The 22244-nt window shown below is 47.9% G+C and overlaps 1 protein-coding gene and 1 pseudogene across 3 annotated transcripts in view; both read right to left on the reverse strand.

Moving 5' to 3' along the window:
* Positions 1-22244, reverse strand: part of CycY (cyclin Y) — a 43396-nt gene that overhangs the window by 16202 nt on the left and 4950 nt on the right. The window lies entirely within an intron of this gene.
* LOC149350168 (uncharacterized) lies at positions 586-22244 on the reverse strand (annotated as a pseudogene). Its single transcript, XR_016290256.1, has 3 exons — positions 1279-22244; positions 1068-1203; positions 586-993 (listed from the first exon to the last, which is right to left on the reverse strand). The product of XR_016290256.1 is annotated as an uncharacterized LOC149350168 (transcript).

Raw genomic sequence — 22244 nt, forward strand, 5'->3', positions numbered from 1 at the left:
TACTATCCATGGTAAAACAGCGCGGAAAAAACACGAGGACGGAACAAACATCGCTTAATCGATGTTTACAGCAAATTTACAGCTAAATTCATTTAGGTAATCAATCATATTAAGTTCGCTGCTAATGCAAACATCCTGCTACTTAAGATCAAAACAAATTACGGCAAATTTACAGCTAAATTCATTTATATAATATTCTGGAACCAATTATTTAAAGAAATAAAGTCTTGAGGAACATCTTTAGTATTCAAAAGAAATTTTTTTTAAAGAATATCTGCTGACTATACTAACACAAAGTGATGTAATATTGTAGATACTTTCCATGGCATTATTGTTATTCCTCTATTTGTATGCACTTTTGATATGAAGTATTGTTTTGCTGTTATGTTCTAAAACTGTTGTTCCTCTACACAGTAACATAATTACTCGGTTAACAAAGATGCACGTGAGTTGGCAGATCTTGATCGCTTCCATTTTAGGGTACATCAAGCCTCCACTGTCCATGTTTTAGATTAGCCCGTAAGCTGGTCCGGTCGGCTCTGGTGTCTGCAACAGGGTCTTGCATGACTGGCATGTCACCTGAAAACCAGTGCCAAAATCCCATAAAGCAACAACTTGGCAGTGACAAAAAATGCTCCGGCTCAAACTATCATAACAGTATATATAAAAAATTATGCTGCACGAAGCATAATGCACAGGTTTTCTACCAAGACCACTAAAACTAGACAAATTACACGGTTTGTGTCCACGTAGAGAAAACTGTTCATACCTTTTCCTTACATGCTCTCGCAACGTAGCCAGCCAGAAAAGCAACTGGTGCTACCTCAATGTCTGCCTCGGAACACAGCATTAAGAAACAGAACTCACTGGACAATTCCCTGGTAGCAAATTCAGGGCAGATGTTTCGGCATCCGGAATTGCCAGCCTCAGAGGTGCCTTCATTTCAAAAGAAGTGGGTACATTGCCACTTCTTGCGGCTCGAAAGATACCAACCTGAAAAAAAAAAAAAAAAGAGTCAAATATATTTTAGATATTTTTTAAATAACATTTTTAATTTTTAACAGTACCTTTAGCAGTTTCTCCGCTGTAAAAACTGCAGTCCTGGCATCCACCCTGTCGTTGCCGCTATTGAACTGCCGAAGGCAGCTAAACGGAGATTCCACAGGGTCGCTGTTTAGGCCGTGTGTCAAGACATAGCGGAATCTGCAATTAATAAATTTACTTCTATAACACATTGATGTAAATAACGAAAAGCAGAGCCAAAGAAAAGTAACCTACTTTATGTCATCAAGGAGATATCCAATCTGTGCCACTGTTGACCTTGTTGTAAGAAGTGTCGCTTCGTAGGTCTCTGGTCATTCGCTTCAAGTGACCACCATTTATCCGGAGATCCTCAAGGTAACAGATGAAATCTAGTTCCAGCCAGGAGAGTCATTCATCATCTGTGACGGGCCAAGAACGGTTCCTCATGCTTTACCCCTCGTACCTTCACTGCACCGATATCATGGAGGGCAGACCACTTCACAACCATCCTCATAAAACTGATTGTGGCCGAGCTGTCCTTGAACTGGCCTGCATCAGGATGACAGTTTGTGTTCTCCTGAAGAAACTGGAGTGTTGCTATTGTTGGCGCAGAAAATATTTGAGTGGCCCTGCACACTAATTTTTTCCAAGTTGTTGGGTTCAACGTGTGCACGGGTAAGGAACCTGACTCGCTTGACCAGCAGCTGTGACCGAATTTCAAAGAGCTTCTTTAAGCAGAAACCAGCTTGGATGAGTGAATCGCCATCTGTCATTTCTCGTTCAAGAAAGTTAGTGCGAAGATTAGGGTCAAAGGACAAGAACAGTGGGTGGCCTGTCTGCAGAGGGTGAAGCACGGCATGCGCAAGCGTGCCATCTTCTGAAAGGCCTTTGAAAAGAGCCACATTTGCTTGGTGGTTGTCGGTGGCGACTCTTAGTACACGAAAACCCACATCTTCGCCTGCCTTCATGACTTCCATTGTCATTGTAGACAGCTTGTCGTTCCTGAGGCACCGCGTTAAGAAATAGCCAACCAGTATGACACAGGCTGTCGATAGTCCTCGTAAAACGAAGCACAAGGGGCTGTACTTGGTTGATCCTCGGGGCCCATGTCAACAAGACCAAATATCTTGTCCACCTCCCGGTCGTAGCTATCGACATCTCATCGACAATGAGAGAACAGTAAGCTTCCTGCTCCACATGCAGCCGCTCTCTTATCAGTGAAGTCAGTCCAACTTTGCCGGTTGAATGTCCTATGTAATTTTGGAGCGTAGCACGACATGGGAGCTTCAAAAGGCCTCTGCTTCGAACGTGTTCATACCCTTTGTTTGAGCAGGCTTTCCACAAAACACATTCCCGCAGTATTCCTTCATTGTAGGCAGGCTTTTTCTTATTGAAACTAGCCACTTGGTTGCAAATAAGAACTGCAGCTTTGTCTCCCTTTTCCACCTCTTTCAACACCTGTAGAAAGGCCTGAATTTCTTTGTTGTCTGTGTAGACTTGGAGGAGCTCTTTTGTGTCGTCAAGGTCAGTTTGCAATTTTTGCAGCTGGTTGCCTTGACGAGCAGCCTTTCTTTTCAGTCGGTTCTCCACTTTCTTCGCCTCTTGCAAGACGTGCACAAAGTCCAATGTAGCTTGGCAGGCCTGATCAACCGGACAACCGCATGGTTCTAAGCCAGCCACTGGATCGAGCGCTTCTACCTCGTCGCACGGGGAGTGCACGAGACTTTCACTCACATTGGAGCTTTCTCCTGAGTTGCCACTTTCATGGCCTACTCCAACCACTGTGCTATCAGTATAGTTCCTTCGCTGGCGTTTTCTTGGGTATACATTCTCCTTTTGCATGTACTGAGGATATTTGTCGAACACAGTCGGGAGTGCAGTTGCAAGCAAAAGTCTGACCTGAGTGTTCTTTTTGCAATCATTCTCTGTAAAATGCAAGGAACATACCAAAGACCTGCCGCTTGGCTCCCACTTGCTTCCTTTCCCTGACAGTCCTTAGCGAGATATACTTTTTAGCTACACTTCTCGACGTTGTAGCTCGCAGAGGAACTCGCGATACTTCACGGCGGGGTCCTTTCTTGCGTTCGTGGCGCAGAGTGGCACATAGCAGTTGCGGCATCGCGCCCTATACATGGCACTGACTGCCACACACACGTGCACAAAAAGTCCAAAGCGTGTGCGGCAGACATGAGTCAAACGCTCTTACTCACGCGCACAGAAAAAAATTCCAAATCCAGCATTGCAGAAGCGAGGCAAATGTGGTCACTCACGCGCACACAAAAAAGTCCCAAGAAGGCACTGCAAACACAAGCAACATGAGGCAAACATGCTCGAACACGACGAAGCAAGGCGCACTTCAGAAGTCCACTCCCGGGAAGCCGGGCGACTTGTTCCTGAACAGTGGCACCCTCACCTAAAACAGCGGTCACGACTGTAAACTCTGTCGAGACGCGCTCGCCCATTGTTGGCGGTGCGACATGGATGGCCGCACCTCGCTTCACGCTTTGCATCAAGCAGCCGTGGCAGTACACATGCTGACCAATAGGCGCAATGAAAAAATAGCATACACAGTCTTTAATGGGTCCCTGAAAAGGGTGATTCAGGTTGGCTGTAAAATGCTGGCATTATGTAAAGTACAGCCACTGACCGTTCATGCGACAAACAAGGCCTCAAAAGCGAGCTGATAATTTACAATACATTTTTAAAAATTGCTGCTGCCGCGCCTCGCAGCGACCAGCGGTGCCGGGCTTTCATGCAAAACCTGGCAAGTGACGTCACAACATGACGTCAGCAGCTGGGGGCTATCATTGGTTCACCGTGCCAACTCTTTCAGATGTCATGCGACCACTCCGGCATGTCATGAAACTCCGCCCCCGCAGGGAATTCCCTTGCAATCAGCACCCGCGGAGGGGCCGAGTAGGTGGGGCCAGCGGAGCAGCACCGACAGTTCAGTGTGCAAAGTGACGAGAGGAGAGGGAAAGGTGCAAAGATGCGGAAATTCAAATTTTGACTACAGCTAACTCAGTTTCTACGAAACACATTTTCAAAAATTGTTGCTGGAGGATACTTGTGAAGTGGCGTCCTTCAACATCCTAGGCATACCGGAAAATTAGTGACAGTGCCTTTCAGAGCCCCTTTAAGATATGTTACTCTATCTCCTAGATCACGCACATCAAGAGTTTCCAAGGGAACTGGCTCAACATGCTCTTTCATGGAGCACAAGTAAATGTGAGAACAACTGCTAGTTATATTATGGTTGGTTCCCTTACGAATGAAAAGTAGTCTACATGTCCATATCCAGAGGTGGAACTGACAAAACTGTCTCCCAGATCAATCCCGGGATCAAGAAAAAGTGCATTTTGGAGCAGGTTAGGAGCACTGAAAACATGTCTTTTTAGCTTTAAAGTCACACAAACTGTATTTTAGACCAGCATAAATCCTCTGGTAAATTCACAGCATGCCCAGCCACCGAAGTGTGGTCATACAGCACGTAGTGAACATAATCCTTATGTGCCCAAAACTAGTAGTGTTGCCACTATTCCGTAGTGCCAGCAATCTCCACCATAGCTGCATGAGAAAACGAGACTATTGCCACGTATCATTGTAGTGTCCGTTGGTTCGCGCTCAAGGCCACAAGAAAGGGGTGTTATCATTTTTGTTTGTGACGCGAGAAGCGACCGGACTAATCTCGATTGATCACAGCCATGAAGAGCTGCATCTACATTTTCCAAGATTACTGTGGATGATCTTGACCTGTTATCTCGAAGTTTCCTTGCCGGCTTTAAATTGAGTGATGCCGCGAGTGGTGAGCATTCGTAGTTCGACGACTGACAAGCACATTTGTTGCTTACGTCGCCGCCGTGCTGTTTAGTTCTTTTGCGGGCGCAAGTCAGCCCAAATAAAGAGCTTCATTTGCAAGTCTTGTTGCCGACTTCCTGACCGCTGGACTGCCGTCACTACGACGTGACCATCTGGTGAAGGTGCTGGATAGCCTTCCATGTATCGGACACCCCCAGCAAATCGTGACGCCAGCCCTCTGAGTCATTCATCAGAGGACCCGACTCCAGTCCACCGCGCAAGCCGACGTCTGCTAGGGGACGCGCCTAAGTTCGGGACTCTGCCAGAGCCTACCCGGAAGCGAAAGCAAACAGCAGTGTCCACCATGAGCTTGCCCCAGACGTCGACTCCAGTCATTCTGCAGCAGCCCCGGGTGCCACCAACCTTCGATGCTTCGGCTGGGGCCGACCCCGAAGAATGGCAGGAACAGTTTGACCGTGTAGCTGTTTTTAACAACTGGGACGATGCCATGAAATTTAGGTACGTCTTCTTCGCCTTGGAGGGACCAGCCAGAATCTGGTTTGAGAATGAGGAAGCTAGCCTTATGAACTCGGAAACCGTCAAGGAGCAGCTTCTCAAGACTTTCACAAACGTGAGAAAGGCGAGAGAAAGTCCAGCAGCTGCTACAGTCTCGCATACAACACCCAAACGAGACCGCTGCAGTGTACACTGAGGAGATGAAGCGTCTCTTCCGGTGTGCGACACGAGCATGAAGGAAGAAGAAAAGGTAAAGCTGCTTATGCGAGGAGTTAAAGAGCAACTCTTTGCCGGCCTCGTACGGAACCCACCGAAAACCATCGCTAAATTCGTAGAAGAGGCATCCACCATAGAAAAAACTCTTGATGCCAGAGCCCGCCAGCAGCGCGTTTTCTCAGCAAGCTGCCTTGACACCACTAACAACGATAACCTGCGGGAGGTGATTGATACGTCGAGTTGTACGAGAAGACCTCCAACGATTGCTGCCAACAGAAACGCAGCCGCAGCTTACATCGCTCACTGACGTCATCCGGGACGAGGTTCAACAGGCCTTGGGTTTGACGCCGACAACCACACAGCCTCTGCAGCCCCCAGCCATGAATTACGCCGCAGCAGTGCGCTGTCCTGCACCTCGACGACGGGACCCAAGCCCTTATCGCCCTCAGCCAGCTGCGCTGGACCGCCGCCCTCTCGCCCCAACCCGCCCGTCCTACGAGCGTCGCACATGGCCAAGGAAATGCGGTGAGTTACGCCGAGGTTACGCCGTGCGTGGACGCTCCCCCAGCCCCCGAAGGTTAAACTGAATAAAGCAGCCTCTGGAGATGAGGTTGCTTCGAAGTGCAAGAACAAAGATCCTCCATCGACGAAAACGCAAGACCATGCCTCAACTACGACGACAACGTCGCGGCCAGACTTGAAGCTTTTACCGCTGCCCAGAGAAGTAACGTCAGAGTACGCCCACCACAACCTCACTACTTGACGAAGCCGAGATTGGACACCGAAGACAACGTGCAATACGAGAACGCGAACAAGTGACCTTGAAGTTACGGTCAACGGTCATGCGGTTACTGCCTTGGTCGACACGGGAGCTGGCAACTCCGTCATGAGCGCGCCATTCGCTGTCGAACTCAGGAAAGTAACGGTGTGGCGGTGGTTCCGGGTTCGAACCCCGGACCAGGACGAATTTTTCTTTAACTACGAAGTTTCTGAGAAAGCTGTATAGCTTTCCTTTGTAGCCGTATGGCTGCGCTTGGGTGGATGCCAATGAGTAATTACTCCCTTATTACAAATCTACTCCACCTTGGGGGATTCCCCTAAACATTTGACCAACACTCTTCCCACTTCGAGTTACTGATCAATTCGCTCTCGCCCTACCATAAGCTTGCCGTCCCGGTTAGCTCAATTGGTAGAGCGACTGCTCCGGTGTGGCGGTGGTTCCGGGTTCGAACCCCGGACCAGGACGAATTTTTCTTTAACTACGAAGTTTCTGAGAAAGCTGTATAGCTTTCCTTTGTAGCCGTATGGCTGCGCTTGGGTGGATGCCAATGAGTAATTACTCCCTTATTACAAATCTACTCCACCTTGGGGGATTCCCCTAAACATATGACCAACACTCTTCCCACTTCGAGTTACTGATCAATTCGCTCTCGCCCTACCATAAGCTTGCCGTCCCGGTTAGCTCAATTGGTAGAGCGACTGCTCCGGTGTGGCGGTGGTTCCGGGTTCGAACCCCGGACCAGGATGAATTTTTCTTTAACTACGAAGTTTCTGAGAAAGCTGTATAGCTTTCCTTTGTAGCCGTATGGCTGCGCTTGGGTGGATGCCAATGAGTAATTACTCCCTTATTACAAATCTACTCCACCTTGGGGGATTCCCCTAAACATTTGACCAACACTCTTCCCACTTCAAGTTACTGATCAATTCGCTCTCGCCCTACCATAAGCTTGCCGTCCCGGTTAGCTCAATTGGTAGAGCGACTGCTCCGGTGTGGCGGTGGTTCCGGGTTCGAACCCCGGACCAGGACGAATTTTTCTTTAACTACGAAGTTTCTGAGAAAGCTGTATAGCTTTCCTTTGTAGCCGTATGGCTGCGCTTGGGTGGATGCCAATGAGTAATTACTCCCTTATTACAAATCTACTCCACCTTGGGGGATTCCCCTAAACATTTGACCAACACTCTTCCCACTTCGAGTTACTGATCAATTCGCTCTCGCCCTACCATAAGCTTGCCGTCCCGGTTAGCTCAATTGGTAGAGCGACTGCTCCGGTGTGGCGGTGGTTCCGGGTTCGGACCCCGGACCAGGACGAATTTTTCTTTAACTACGAAGTTTCTGAGAAAGCTGTATAGCTTTCCTTTGTAGCCGTATGGCTGCGCTTGGGTGGATGCCAATGAGTAATTACTCCCTTATTACAAATCTACTCCACCTTGGGGGATTCCCCTAAACATTTGACCAAAGTAACAACAACTTGGGATGGCCCGCTGATCTGCACTGCAGGTGGTAACCTTATAACGCCGTCAGGGCGCTGCACCGCGAGAGTTACTGTAAATGGGAGAACCTATGCTACAACCTTCCTGGTCCTACAGCAATGCTCTCGAGAAGTGATTTTGGGAATGGACTTCCTGAATGAACATCGGGCGATCATCGACCTTCGATCTAAGTCGATCAAGCTTTCCACGGACAAAGCCATACCTGCTGCGATGAGCGCGACTCATCACATTGCCTTAAACTTCCTCGACGAAGCAATGAGCATGCCGCCCCGATCGAGTATCGTCGCCTGCATAGGTACTGGAGTCATCGAAAATGCCTATGGCATCGTCGAGAGGAACACCCAGTTACTCCTGGATCGAGGACTAGGCGTCGCAAGGGGAGTCGCCCAGATCTGAAATGGCCAACCCCAGGTGCTGCTAACCAACTTCACCGAAGAACACATCGCGGCCTAGTTGGTTCATCACAAGGCAGAACAGCGCAAGCTACACACGGACAAGAAAGTAGACAAGACACACACAGCGCTTCCAAAGAATACCAGCATCTAAAAAAAAGGTACGACGGTTGCTTTTCTCGATGAGCTGGCAGACATCAGAGATACATTTGCCCTCCCCGACCAACCCGTAGAACCATCTGACTGAGGCCAACAACCCACGTCTGATATCAACCCAGCATTACCATGGAGCAGACAAGACCAAATACGCAGTCTTCTTCAAAGGTACACCGATTGCTTCTCATTAGCATCGAATGTGCGATGAACCCGGCTTGCCAAGCACCGCACTGTCACAGACGAACACGCCCTACCACTGCGGCAGAGCCCCTACCGCGTATCACCTCTAGAATGCCAAGCTATCCGCAAGCAAGTTGAGGAAATGCTTCATGACGACGTCATCCAGCCATCAAGGAGCTGGGCAGCACCAGTCGTCCTAGTGAAAATGCTTTTGCGTCGATTACCGCCGCCTGAACAGCACTATGAAGAAGGGTGTCTACCCCCTCCTCGCATTGACAACACATTGGATCGGCTGTGCAACACTAAGTACTTCTCATCGATGGACCTGAAGAGCGGCTACTGGCAAATTGAAGTCGATGAAAGAGATCACGAGAAGACTGCATTCATCACACCAGATGGACTCTTCGGAGTTCAAGGTGATGCCACTCGGCCTCTGCTCTGCCCCAGCGACGTTCCAGCGAGTAATGGATGCGGTGCTCGCAGGCTTGAAGTGGCAAATTTGTCTAGTCTACTTAGATGACGTTGCTGTCTTCTCCTCAAGCTTTAAAGACCATCTCAGAAGGCTTCGGATAGTGCTGGAAACAATCAAGTCTTCAGGCCTAGCACTGAAACCAGAGAAGTGCCACTTCGCCTACGAGGAGCTGCTGTTCCTTGGTCACCTCGTAAGCAAGGATGGAGTTCATCCAGACCCTCAGAAGACGGCTGCGATCGCAGTTTCCACAGCCAAATGACAAGAAAGCTATGTGCAGATTCCTTGGATCGCGCATCGCTGAACCTTTGACCCAACTTACCAAGGCTGACGTGCCTTTTAAATGGGAAACGCCGCAAGTGGAAGCTTTCAAAGAGCTGAAGCGCCGCTTGCAGTCCCTTCCTGTGCTCGGGCACTTTGATGAAAGCACCGAAACCGAAATTCATACTGATGCAAGCAGTGTGGGCTTAGGAGCGGTCCTCGTTTAGAAAAATAGTAGACAGGAGAAAGTTATTGCATACGCTAGCCATTCACTGTCGAAACCCGAGACCAACTATTCGACCACTGAGAAAGAATGTCTCGCCATTATTTGGGCCGTGTCGAAATTTCGCCCCCACCTGTACGGATGACTATTCAAGGTTGTGAGCGAGCACCATGCTCTGTGCTGGCTAGCCAATTTGAAAGATCCCTCCAGCCACCTTGCTCATTGGAGCCTGCGCCTTCAAGAATGACATAACTGTAGTCTACAAATCTGGCCACAAGCATTCCGACGCAGACTGCTTGTCGCGAGCCCCCGTCGACGCAGCACCGGAAGAGGAGGACGGCGACGCTTTCTTAGGACTGGTAAGCGCCAGCAGTTTCGCGCAGCAGCAGCGCTCGGATCCTGAGTTGCAAAGCCTAGTTGATTATCTGAAAGGCAAGACCACATCGCCTCCACGAGGGTTCAAGCGCCAACTGTCGTCCTTCGTCTTTCACAATAATGTCCTCCTGAAGAAGAACTTTGCGCCCAACAGGACAGCGCATCTTCTTGTCGTGCCCAAAAATCTCAGGCAAGAAATTATACAGGCATGTCATGATGAGCCAACTGCAGGGCATCTCGGGATTGCTCGCACATTGCACCGCATCCAGGAGAAGTACTATTGGCCACGGCTAGCTGCCGACATTTCCCATTACGTGAAAACGTGTCGGCGACGCAAAACGTGTTAGTAGTGTAATGGCCAGTCATGAGGTGGCGCCATGTATCCGTTGGTGCGCCGTCGCAGTTTCACCTTTTTTTTTTGCTCTGTTAATAAAAAATGGCAGCTTGACACTGTGTGCCGTTTCGTTGGCTTCGTGCCAAATCCACTCAATCCACGACTCCCAGAGATCTGGTCACCCTGCGTACTCAACAAACCCAACAGGTTATGGGCCCAGGACGACACATCGACCGCATTTTTGGAAGAAATGAAATGGATTGCCTTGACTGAGTGATGAAAAGGTGCCACCAGGTTGAAGCAGAAAACGTCAAGCTACACCATCTTCACTACGTCGTGCCGATGTCTTCGGAAGTTTAGACAGGCGTGAGCATTGTGAAACTGTCGGGAAGAAGTGACTGACAAGTGGTGTGTGCCCGTGAAGAAAAGTGAGAAGTGCGTTTTTTTTGTAAGAAAGACTGACCGTCACGCGACATTGGCGTTGCTGCAGGCTCCATGTTGGATGTGTACGCAAGACTCTTCGACTCGTCCGGCCTGAGTACGGCAAAATTGTCAGGAAGAAGTGACTGACAAACTGTTTTCGCGTACGCTAACTGAGAAACAGCTACGAAAAAGAAGTGCGTTGTCCTTCTTGCATTCGAGGATCAGCGAACATGTCGGCATTAGACGAGCTTAGACTGCCGAAGTTGTCATCAGATAACTATCACACATGGTCCATAAGGGCAAGAGCTGCTCTCGTACAGAAGGGATGCTGGGAAGCGATCGACCCCGGATTCTCGAATAGAGAAATGAACGAGTGAGAAAAGCAGACTGACAACAAGGCCCTGACCTTTCTGTTCCTTATCGTCGAGGACAACTACCTGGATGACATTGGGACTTGCAAAACTGCAAAAGAAGCCTGGAATATGCTGCAGGAAATGCACTCAAAGTTTGGACTCTTGCATATACTCCAGTTGATGCGCGATTTTTTCAATGTAAAAATGAGAGACGAGTCAATGCAAGATTATCTAGGAAGATTGATGGTGCTGCATAGGAAGTTGTCAAGTGCAGGCTATGCATTTACAGACAGAGAGGTTGCATTAGTGATGCTAATGGGGCTTCCTGACACATATGAACCTCTCATTCTGAATTTGGAGCAAGACGAACAAACCCTCTCGACCAAAGCAGACAAGGCTGCTGGTCGAAGAAAAGAGAAAGCTGCGTCATGATGGAAGATCGGTTAAGCGACGAAGAGAGTCAGACGAGGGCCCTGGTCACTAAAGCTCGATTAAGGACTGAGAGCAAGCAACACAATGAGAAGGTGCATCATCAACTCACTGTCAAGAAGGACGAGAAGGTTCGTCAATGTACCTCAAGTATGCAAAAGAAGAAGGTGCGATGTTTTTTTTGCTTGTGGCAAAATTGGTCATATAGCCAAAGATTGTGACCAGTTTCAAGATGAAGGGGATGACCAGAAGAAGAGAAACTCATCACAGGCAAAGATTGCAACACAGATGGCTTTATGTGCCAAAAATGTGATAACAGCGCCTCATGTGTGGCATCTTGATAGCGGTGCTACAGATCACATGACATTGCACAAGGCAAAGGTCACTGACTTCAAGCCATGAGAGTCAGGAGAAGAAACTGCAAACAAAGAATCCATGAGTGTCATGGGGAAAGGAAGAGTTCAGATTCAACTATCTGAAGAGTGTGGTGGGTCATTCATCACGCTAGAAGATGTCCTTTATGTGCCAGAGTTGAACGGCAACCTACTACCAGTCGTAAGAACTGAAGAGCAAGGTTTGTACGTGAAGTTCGCCGGGGGCAAAGCCGAAGTTACAAAGAACACCGGTGAGCTGATTCACACTGCAACTCGAGAAGGACGACTGTACTCTGTCAAAGAAGAAATTATGTCGACGAAGATGGCAAAGCCCAAAGACACAGCTTCGTGGCACACACGACTAGGCCACCTTCACCAGGACACTGTTCGACGCCTCTGCGGAGCTAGTGAAGACCCTGTGAAGGACAAATGTGACACATGTTGTCTGGGGAAGCTAAGGCAAAGCAGTTTCCCAAAGGGCAAGGCAACACGGGCTAAGGTTCCACTGGAGCTGGTGCATTCAGATGTGGTTGGAAAGATCACCCCAACGACCAAAGGGGGCTCCAATTACTTTGTTACCTTCACAGACGACTACTCCAGATATACTGTTGTGTACCCCATGAAGGCCAAGAGCGAAGTGCTTGAGAAGTTTGACCAGTACAGACGCAAGGCAGAAAATCTGCACAACATGAAGGTGAAGACCTTGCACAGTGACAATGGAGGAGAGTACACAAGCAAAGAGTTCAACGAGTATCTGGCCAAGCATGGCATAAGGCACCAGCTGACCATTCCTGGCACACCTGAGCACAATGGAGTCGCAGAGAGAATGAACCAAACGTTGCTTGACATGACGAGGTGCCTTCTCATCGAATCAGGTGTCACCAAAAGGCTCTGGGCTGATGTCGTTGTCACTGCAAGTCACATCAGAAACAAGTGCCCATCAAAGGCGATCGGAGGAGAGTCACCAGAAGCTCTGTGGACAGGGGGAGAAGTGAAACTGGACCACCTAAGAGTGTTTGAGTGCAGAGCATGGAGTGTGCGAAACAGACGGTGCAAGGGGAGCAAGTTGGACCTTCTGGTCGGCTACCCAGAAGGAGTGAAGGGGTACAAGCTGTGGAACCAGAAGGAAGATCGCTTCTTTGCAAGTCGGGACATTACCTTTGAAGAGGAGTCCTTCCCATGCAAACTTAACCAAGTTGCAAGTAGCAAGACTGAAGCACATAGCGACACTGATTGCACTGTCATGTTACAAGTTGAGCGAGCCACGTGATGTTGGTAGTTCAGATCGCAATGATACTGATTACAACTACCCTGAAGATGTTGGCTCATCAGCTGATGAAGACGAGGCAACTACACAGGACAAAGGTGCTACGTAGCGACTATCCAGCATGGCAGATTGTGGTACACAGGCACTAAGACGGTCGGAAAGACTAGCAAACAAGAAACCACGTCAAAATGAATGTCACGGCTGCTGCATAGCCAAGCAAAACAGCCAAAGAGATCCAGAAACTCTACATGAAGCCTTATCTGCACCAGACAAGGAGGAATGGAAAGCAGCTATACAGAGTGAACTGGACAGCCTCGAAGCTTCCAATACATGGGAGCTAGTGCCATGACCGAAACACAGACAAGTCGTAAAATGCAAGTAGGTGTTCCACAAGAAGTACAACGAAGTTTAACGAAAATGGTGACCTAGAGCGATACAAAGCACGGTTGGTTGCATGCGGATACTCACAAGTGAAAGGTACCGATTACAAGGAAACCTACTCTCCTGTAGTGAAGCTGAAGTCCATCAGGACACTGCTGGCCATAGCAGTTGAGAGAAATTGGAAGATCCACCAGATAGACATCACAGCAGCATACTTAAATGGTATTCTGAAGGAGACCATCTACATGGAACAACCGCAGCCTTTGAATGACTGTAAGAAGGATGAAGTCTGCCTTCTGAAGAAGAGCCTTTACGGGCTACGACAGTCTGGCAGGGAGTGGAACCTTGCTTTGGACAAAATGTTCAAGTCAGAAGGGATGACAAGGTCAAAAGCAGAACCCTGTGTTTATGTCAACAAGAAGAATAACCTCATTGTAGGAGTCTACGTTGATGACTTGCTGATCGCAGAAGATGAGAAAGAGATTGCAGACTTCAAGAGCCGCTTGGGTCAAGTATTCGATGCAAAAGACTTGGGTGAGGCTAGCCACATTCTTTCCATACGACTGAAGAAAGAAAGAGATGTAAAACTAACACTGGACCAGACGGCCTACGCTAATGACATACTGGAGACGTTTGGCATGTCAGACGCAAAGGCAGCATCGTCCCCTTTCCTGGAAGCAAGTACCAAAGAGGAGACAACAATAATCCATTATGTGAGGACCTACCTCGCAAGTACAGACAAGCAGTTGGTGCATTGCTTTACCTCGTCGGAGGCACAAGGCCGGACTTGGCTTTTGCGACTACTTACATGAGCCAGTTCAAGGAACATCCCACAGAAGAACATTGGAATGGGATAAAGCATATTCTTCGCTATGTGAAACACACAAAGAATAATGCACCAGTCTACCAGAGAACTGGGAAGTGCATACAAGCCTTTTGTGACGCAGACTGGGCTAGTGACAAGGTTGACAGGAAGTCATTCAGCGGGTACGTGTTCACGCTAGCTGGTGCTGTGATTTCCTGGAGTGGCAAGAAGCAGCAAAGCACTGCATTCTCAACAGTCGAAGCGGAATATGTAGCAATGTGTCACGCTACAAAGGAAGCAATGTGGTTCCAAAATTTCATGAAGGAACTTAATGCGCACGAATTCATGCACGAACCACAGATTTTAATGGCTGACAACCAGGGTGCAATTGCGCTTGCGAAAAGCCAAGTTACTTCAGATAGGAGCAAACACATTGACCTCAAGTATTATTTCCTGAGAGAAAAGGTCGAAGAGGGAAAGTTACAACTCCAGTACATCGAGTCGTCGAACAGTGCTGACCTCTTCACTAAGGCCTTACTTAAATGGAAGAATGACCCTCAAGCACTGTGAATGTTTGGGCATCAAAAGTGTGGGCGCAATGACAGTCCATTAAGGGGGAGTGTTAGTAGTGTAATGGCCAGTCACGAGATGGTGCCATGTATTCGTTGGTGCGCCGTCGCCGTTTCACCTTTTTTTTTTTTGGCAGCTTGACAGTGTGTGTCGTTTCATTGGCTACGCGCCAAATCCACTCAATCCGCGACTCCCAATGATCTGGTCACCCTATGTACTCAATAAAACCAACAAAACGCCTCCGATTAGACCAACCGGACTCCTGAACCGCATACTACCTCCAACTAAGCCCTTTCAGCAAATAGGGATGGACCTCCTCGGCTCCTTTCAGACTTCCATCATCAGGGACAAGTGGATCATCGTGGCCACCGACTACATGACCCGCTACACCGAAGCAAAAGCATCGCTTAATGGTACCGCAACAGAAGTCGCAAAATTTTTTGTCGAATGAATACTCCTGCGACACGGCGCCCCCGAAGTGCTCATCACAGATAGAGGAACGGCGTTTACAGCGGAGCTGACAAAAGCCATTTTAAACTACAGTCAGACAAGCCATCGGAGGACAACTGCCTATCATCCGCAAACCAACGGACTCACAGAGCATCTGAACAAAACCATCGCAGACATGCTCTCCATGTACATCAACACCGAACACAAGACATGGGACGCCATTCTGCCCTACGTGATCTTCGCCTATAACACTGCCGTCCAGGAGACAACCAGGTTTACCCCATTCCAGCTTGCATACGGCAGGAAGCCCACGACAACACTCAACGCAATGCTCCCGCACGTTTCAGACGAAGACAACCTCGACATCGCCGCCTACCTTCATCGCGCCCAGGAAGCTCGAAGACTTGCGCGGCTTCGCATTAAAGACCAGCAGCACACCGACGCCCGACGCTACAATCTGCACCGACGAGACACGCATTACAAGCCGGGTGTGATTGTGTTTGGATATGGGCGGCAATTCGCCGCCATGGATTGAGTGAAAAGTTACTGCGACGCTACTTTGGTCCGTACAGGGTTCTCCATCGCATCGGTGACCTCGACTATGAAGTCATCCCCGACGGCACTACAGCATCTCAGCGACGACACACATGGCCAGAAATCGTACATGTCGTACACCTTAAACCATATTATGAACATTAAAGGACTCGAAGTTTGCATTCTCCATGTTTATCTTCATTTTTGAAGCATCGAGACGACGCTTCTTTGGGAGGGGGGTAATGCCACGTATCATTGTAGTGTCCGTTGGTTCGCGCTCAAGGCCACAAGAAAGGGATGTTATCATTTTTGTTCGTGACGCGAGAAGCGACCGGACTAATCTCGATTGATCACAACCATGAAGAGCTGCATCTACGTTTTTCCAGATTACTGTGGATGACTTTGACCTCGAAGTTTCCTTGCCGGCTTTATTAAATTGAGCGATTCCGCGAGCGGCGGGCATTCGTAGTTAGATGACTGACGAGCACATTTGTTTCTTGCGCCGCTGCCGTGCTGTTTAGTTCTTTTGAGGGCGCAAGTCAGCCCAAATAAAGAGCTTCGTTTACAAGTCTTGTTGCTGACTTCCTGACCGCTGGACTGAAGTCACTACAACGTGACACTATCAAGCTTGAATAACTATTACATGCATCTTCCGCATTATGGCAAGCGGCTTTTCTAACATTGCTGGCAGGCCGCAGCAAAAGCAGTTCGCATTTTTACGCAGCGTTTGGAATTACGACTGCATGTTGCCAGCGACAGATTTTTTTGCTAGTGTTGTGCCCTTGTGTTCTTCTTCCGGTGCGAAGGTTATGCCCACATGTTAATGGACAGCAGAGAAAGAATCCCCGACCACATCCACTGAAGCGGGACATAGCGGCTTACACCAAAGACGTATTGCACGCACATCATGCTACACGAAAGATAATTGCGGGATCCTAAGTAACATGAATTTTCCTATTAATCGTTGGTACTCTGCTAACTGCAAGTGCGGCCCTTGGACAAACTTGCCTTTAGGCAAGTACATATGGCAGGTTTTCAACTCGTGCTTCCTTTTTATTGCGTAAGCAATACTCGCCAGGTTTCGAGCCGTCGCGTGGGCCTCGGAGGTGGCCACGGTTGACCTTGAACAGCGTTGCTTCAGCCGCGCTCCGCCAGATGGCAGCGCCGTTGGCGCGGCAGCGGCGCCAAGCAGTTTGCTCTGTCTACGACAGATGGCGCCACTAGGAGGTCCGCCACTTCTGGGCTTCGAAGCCGGCGTTAGCAGCATTGGTGCGCAGTGCATCGATGGCGTTCGAATAATATCAGTTAAGCAATTAGTCTCATTTCTAGTCAGACCACATAAATAAAAAATAACACCGAGTTGGAAATTGGTTGAGTTGGGGAATCGAACCAGGGTCTCCGGAGTGAGACGAGAACGCTAACCACTCCGCCATGCCAGCTCAATAGTTTGGAATGAACAAAGGTGCGTCTAGTGAATACAGTGTCTTCGTTGACTCCCATCTTCCTCCCTTCCCGTTACAGTGAGGTACAGGTGTCCACCGAGATATGCAAGACAGATACATTTCCTTTCTTCAAGAACCAATCTACCGACGAGCAAGCCGTACAGCCGAACGGGCGATGGCGTTCTGTGGACTCCCTGGCAGCTTGACGGAATGGTCACGTGACCAAATATGGCGGCACCCATGCTCCCGCGCTGTTAGGCATATTGGCGTGAATGCTTTAATATGCAGTCCTCTAAGGAGAAGTGACAACGACAGGAAGAAGCGAGAAAGCAACAACGTGCACAAGAGACGCCAGAACAGCGTGAAGAACATCTTGCAAAGCGTCATGCTAAGGACGCAGCTTGGCGACAACGTTCTACCTCGCAGAGTGGTTCCACGTCATCGGTCACCGATGAATCTGAACACCTGACTGCTCAGGAACGCCGCAATGCTACCAGGCGAAGGCAACGCGCCGAAGAATCGCCACAAGAACGCGCACACCATTGCTTACGCAATTTACCCGGTTTAACCACAGCTAAACCACTGACAATATTTTTATTGCACGCATGTCACAACACTCAACTACGGCCCGATTATGTTGGACATTAACTCAGTAAACCAGCTGGCCTGAACCTAATGGGCTTGTACAGGTACACAAATTCAGAAATGGAGGCATGCAACTCGCTTCATCCAACAGGATTTGCTGAAGGTTGGAAAAAATTTGTCACATTTCTATTTGGTTTATGGGGTTTAATTAAGTCCCAAAGCGGCTCGGGCTATGAGGGATGCCATAGTGAAGGGCTGCAGAAATTTTGACCGCCTGGGGTTCTTTAACGTGCACTGACATCACACAGTACACAAGCCTCTATCACTTCACCTCCATCGAAATTCGACCGCCAGGCCCTCGAGTGAGCCTGCATCTTTCGGGTTTTGTGTGAATAATTTTAACTAATGTGAACACTAGTAATTGCTAATTGTCTGGTATAGTAGAGTACAGTACAGTATAATATGTGGGGTTTAATGTTCCGAAGTGACGCATGGGCTATGAGGGATGCCATAGTGAAAGGCTCTGGATTAATTTCAACTATCTGGGGTTCTTTAATGTGCACTCGCATCACACAGCAGACTCAGCACTGGAACACCAAAGCTACTGAACCATCGCAGTGGATAACTGCCATTTGTCAATGCAGTGGCAAAATAAAGGAACAAACAAGCAACACTGTGCACCAGAGAAAGGCCATCCACTTGCTTCAAATGCAGTGTAACGGGCGAAACACTAATTGGGCCTCATTCATAACATCATCATTTCTTTCTTGTGCCTGCTAGGCACTGTATTTTGCGACATATAAGTAGACTTTGAATGTAAGGCGATCCCCAAACTCGCACTCCTCGCTGGCAAGAAAAAAAAAAAGCTCACTCCGAATAAAGTACCCCTGTCACATGGTCATTTCGAAGGCCAATCGAACGCTGCTACAGGCCGGCTCCGATGGCCATTGAGTAAATAGTCTATCAAGTCAACACAACAAAGCACCGTGGAGCTCTATCAAGATATCGAGGGCTTTCGAGCAGAGACTGCGTGCACTCTTGAACTTGAAGCGCACACAGCAATGCACTGGGGGATAAAGTAAGTGCAGCATCATCTCTGAAAAACGTGACATTTTAAACTATACGACTTAATTTGCAGAAAAAAAGACAGGCTGGGCTACAAAATGTTTCAGCGCACATAATACCATTGCTGCCCTGATACAAAAACAGCCTACATCAGCTTCTTCAAAAGTGCATGACTGCTACTACAGCTTGTCCAAGATAACAAAGTTCATTTCAGAGTGATTGATATTACTGTAACAAATAAACATTTCATTTTTAACCTTCTCAGGTTAAACCTGTAAGCTGATTGCCAGCCATTGCTAGCATGCCTGCAAAATTACTGGAGGTGACAGTAGTGCCACAACACCTTGGTGTAAGAAGACGGAAACTCTTGACGGCGATAAAGTTTGCGCTTAGCAGCGGCACAACTCCAAGTTTCAATAGCTACTCAGAATCTCGATGACCCTCGACTCGATAGCCTTTGAAAGTGCCCGTGTGACATGGGTATAAGCTGATGCTCCAGCTGCCCTAGTTAGCCAAAGGCTGCACATGCATGTTCAAGAGCACTGTTTCGTAGTTTCCCATGGCGATTAAACGGTGCAATCGCATGTATTCCGGCTGACTAGCATGCAGTCCTCTGAACTGTCGTCGGCGATTAAGTTTTTGGATTCTGGTGCAACGTGCAATGCCTCCACGGAGCTGGCTGAAAGGCACTCCACGCATTGGTCGACTCCGCCCACCGTACGGGGAGAATTAAAAAAATAAAGGCGGGAACCGGACGCTAATTCAATTTAATTAGGGAAACCAGCCACACAGGGCAATAAGTCGAAGTTTCTAAGAATGCTCGGAACGTGTAGATTGAGTTCCCACGGCAAAAAGACGAGTTCGGATTCCTCTTCAGTGCACCTTTAACTGCAATACATATTTCAAAGTTATTTTAAGATGCAGTATAGTCCTGCTTTGTAGCCCCAATAAAATCTAGCATTATTTAAGTTGACGCACAATATGTCTGAATATTTACACTCCCACTTCCAAGTTTGACTGTCACTGTTTTTTCCAAGCAGTGTTGATTAAACTAGGGCATTTTGCAAGGGTGGGGGGAGGAATTTATGATTAGAAACTCATGGGTTTTACAGCAGCCCTGTGGCTATGAATAAGCGTACTAAATTGATTCTGACAACTTATTTATTATTTATTTTCAGATACTGCTAGCCTCTTTGAGAGGGCTGTGGCAGGGTTGGGGATTATAGGTTGATAATAAAAATGCATGTTTGCAGGAATCAGAAAGCAACACTACACTCTGACACACCAAAGCAAAACCTCAGCACAAAGGTGTTTTTTTAATTTCCTGGCCAGCACAAACTCCGGTTCAGCAGCCAGATGCCACAGCTACTAAGACACCAACCATGGCAGGTGGCGGTGGTGGTGAGGAGCTGCATAGCATCCTGCATCATTTTAAACCAGGCACCACTATTGTAAATCTGAGCCACCGCAGTGGCTCAGTGGTTAAGGTGCTCGGCTGCTGACCCGAAAGACGCGGGTTCAGCCCCAGCAGTCGAATTTCGATGGAGGTGAAATTCTAGAGGCCCGTGTACTGTACGATGTCAGTGCGCGTTAAAGAACCCCGGGCGATGTAAATTTCCAAAGCCCTCCTCTACGGCGTCTCTCATAGCCTGAGTTAATTTGGGGCCTAAAACCCCATAAAACCAAAACCAAAGTATTGTAAATCTAGTTTTGTGCCAAGTTTGCACACCAACATCTATCAACCATTTCTACTCCCAAGTTACACCACAGCTTCCCAAATAAGATCTTCTAAAAACATTTGTGATGAACTGTTAAAACATTATTCCACAGCACAATAATAAAAGAAAAAAAAGATAAAAGCAAGATTTGGAGCCGTTTGTACTTTGTTTTTACATTTTATGCAGTGCTCCCTATACCACTGACCCATTATGAGTAAGGACCTTTGATTTTGGGTGAAACCCAAGTCTTCGCAATTTATGCATCCTAATCAAGTTCTGTAAAAATCTGCCGTGGTGGCTCAATGGTTATGGTGCTCGGCTGCTGACCCGAAAGACGCAGGTTCGATCTCGGCCGCGGCAGTCGAATTTCGATGGCGGCGAAATTCTAGAGGCCCGTGTTCTGTGCGATGTCAGTGCACGTTATAGAACCCCGGGGGTCGAAATTTTCGGAGCCCTTCACTACAGCGTCTCTCATAGCCTGAGTCGCTTTGGGATGTTAAACCCTACTAAACAAAACCAAGTTCTGTAAAATCAAGTTCAACCTAATTTTTACTCGAAAATCGTTGTTGTTGGGTTTATTTATGTGTAACTAACGCTATCATGTGCTAAGCACTTCTTGTCTCTGCTTAAAAATCTATTTTGCAGCGCCATTATGGACTGTTTAAAATGTTCCGAGTCTCAAAAACCCAAAAACAACATAGGAGCCTTGTAAGTGCCTCCTCACCAAGGAGCAAGAATAGATAAAATAGAGGATTTTCATAAAAAGATACTTTCCCTCCAGTGTACGTGCTTTCTGCACAAGATCAAGATATGGTTTACAGTCAATACGTCTTCACAGCAATTGCGTCCTACCTGAACGCTGCCTTTCAAAAATGTACTGATACTGCGAACAGCTCAGCTGGGGTACTCCATGGAAACTAGCTCCCATCAAATGAACTTCAGAAAAGTGTCCACAGTTATGCGATTGTCCATTATGTCCATGCAGGAGTGGCGTGAAATTATATGAATGCTCAGGAAAATCAAAGCAGGGAAGACCAGTTAGAAAGAAGGACCCACGTTTGAATTGGAGAAATTCTCTTGTAGTAGCCTAGCTTTCACAGCTCCTTTGTTCATTCGAAGCATGTCTCATGTCTGTGTCAAAACAAACGCATGCTCATGGTTCTCTTCATTTGAAAAATAGCCTGGAAACGTCCGAATTGTAGAACTTTCACGAAAAACCTGACTTTTATCGAATTTCTTACTCTGAAAATTCCACCATATTTTTACCTACTAAATTCCAAATAATATAAACTGCAGAAATGAAGGGCCATAATTATAAGCTACAATTCCTACCCAATTCCTGCTCATGGAGGCTACATGGCTAGAGAGACAACCTCTGCAGCATATTTGGCGCTCTTTTTAGTAGACACCATTTGTGTTGTACGCACACTAGAGCTCCTTCAGGACTCTGTTAGTAAGCCTGGGCTCTAGGAACAATGGGTACAACCTTGCAACCATTCTTTTATGTCAAACACAAAGGTTTTTTTTGGAAGGGGCAGGGGGGGGGGGGGGGGATGAAAGACATAGCGCTCTTCTGAGGAAGACTTGGCACCGGAAAAGCAACCCAGCATGCACTGCAAAGCAGGGCAAGGGTA

The sequence above is a fragment of the Amblyomma mixtum genome, chromosome 3 (assembly GCF_055824585.1).
Source record: "Amblyomma mixtum isolate Tamu chromosome 3, ASM5582458v1, whole genome shotgun sequence".
NCBI classification, from domain to species: Eukaryota; Metazoa; Arthropoda; class Arachnida; order Ixodida; family Ixodidae; genus Amblyomma; species Amblyomma mixtum.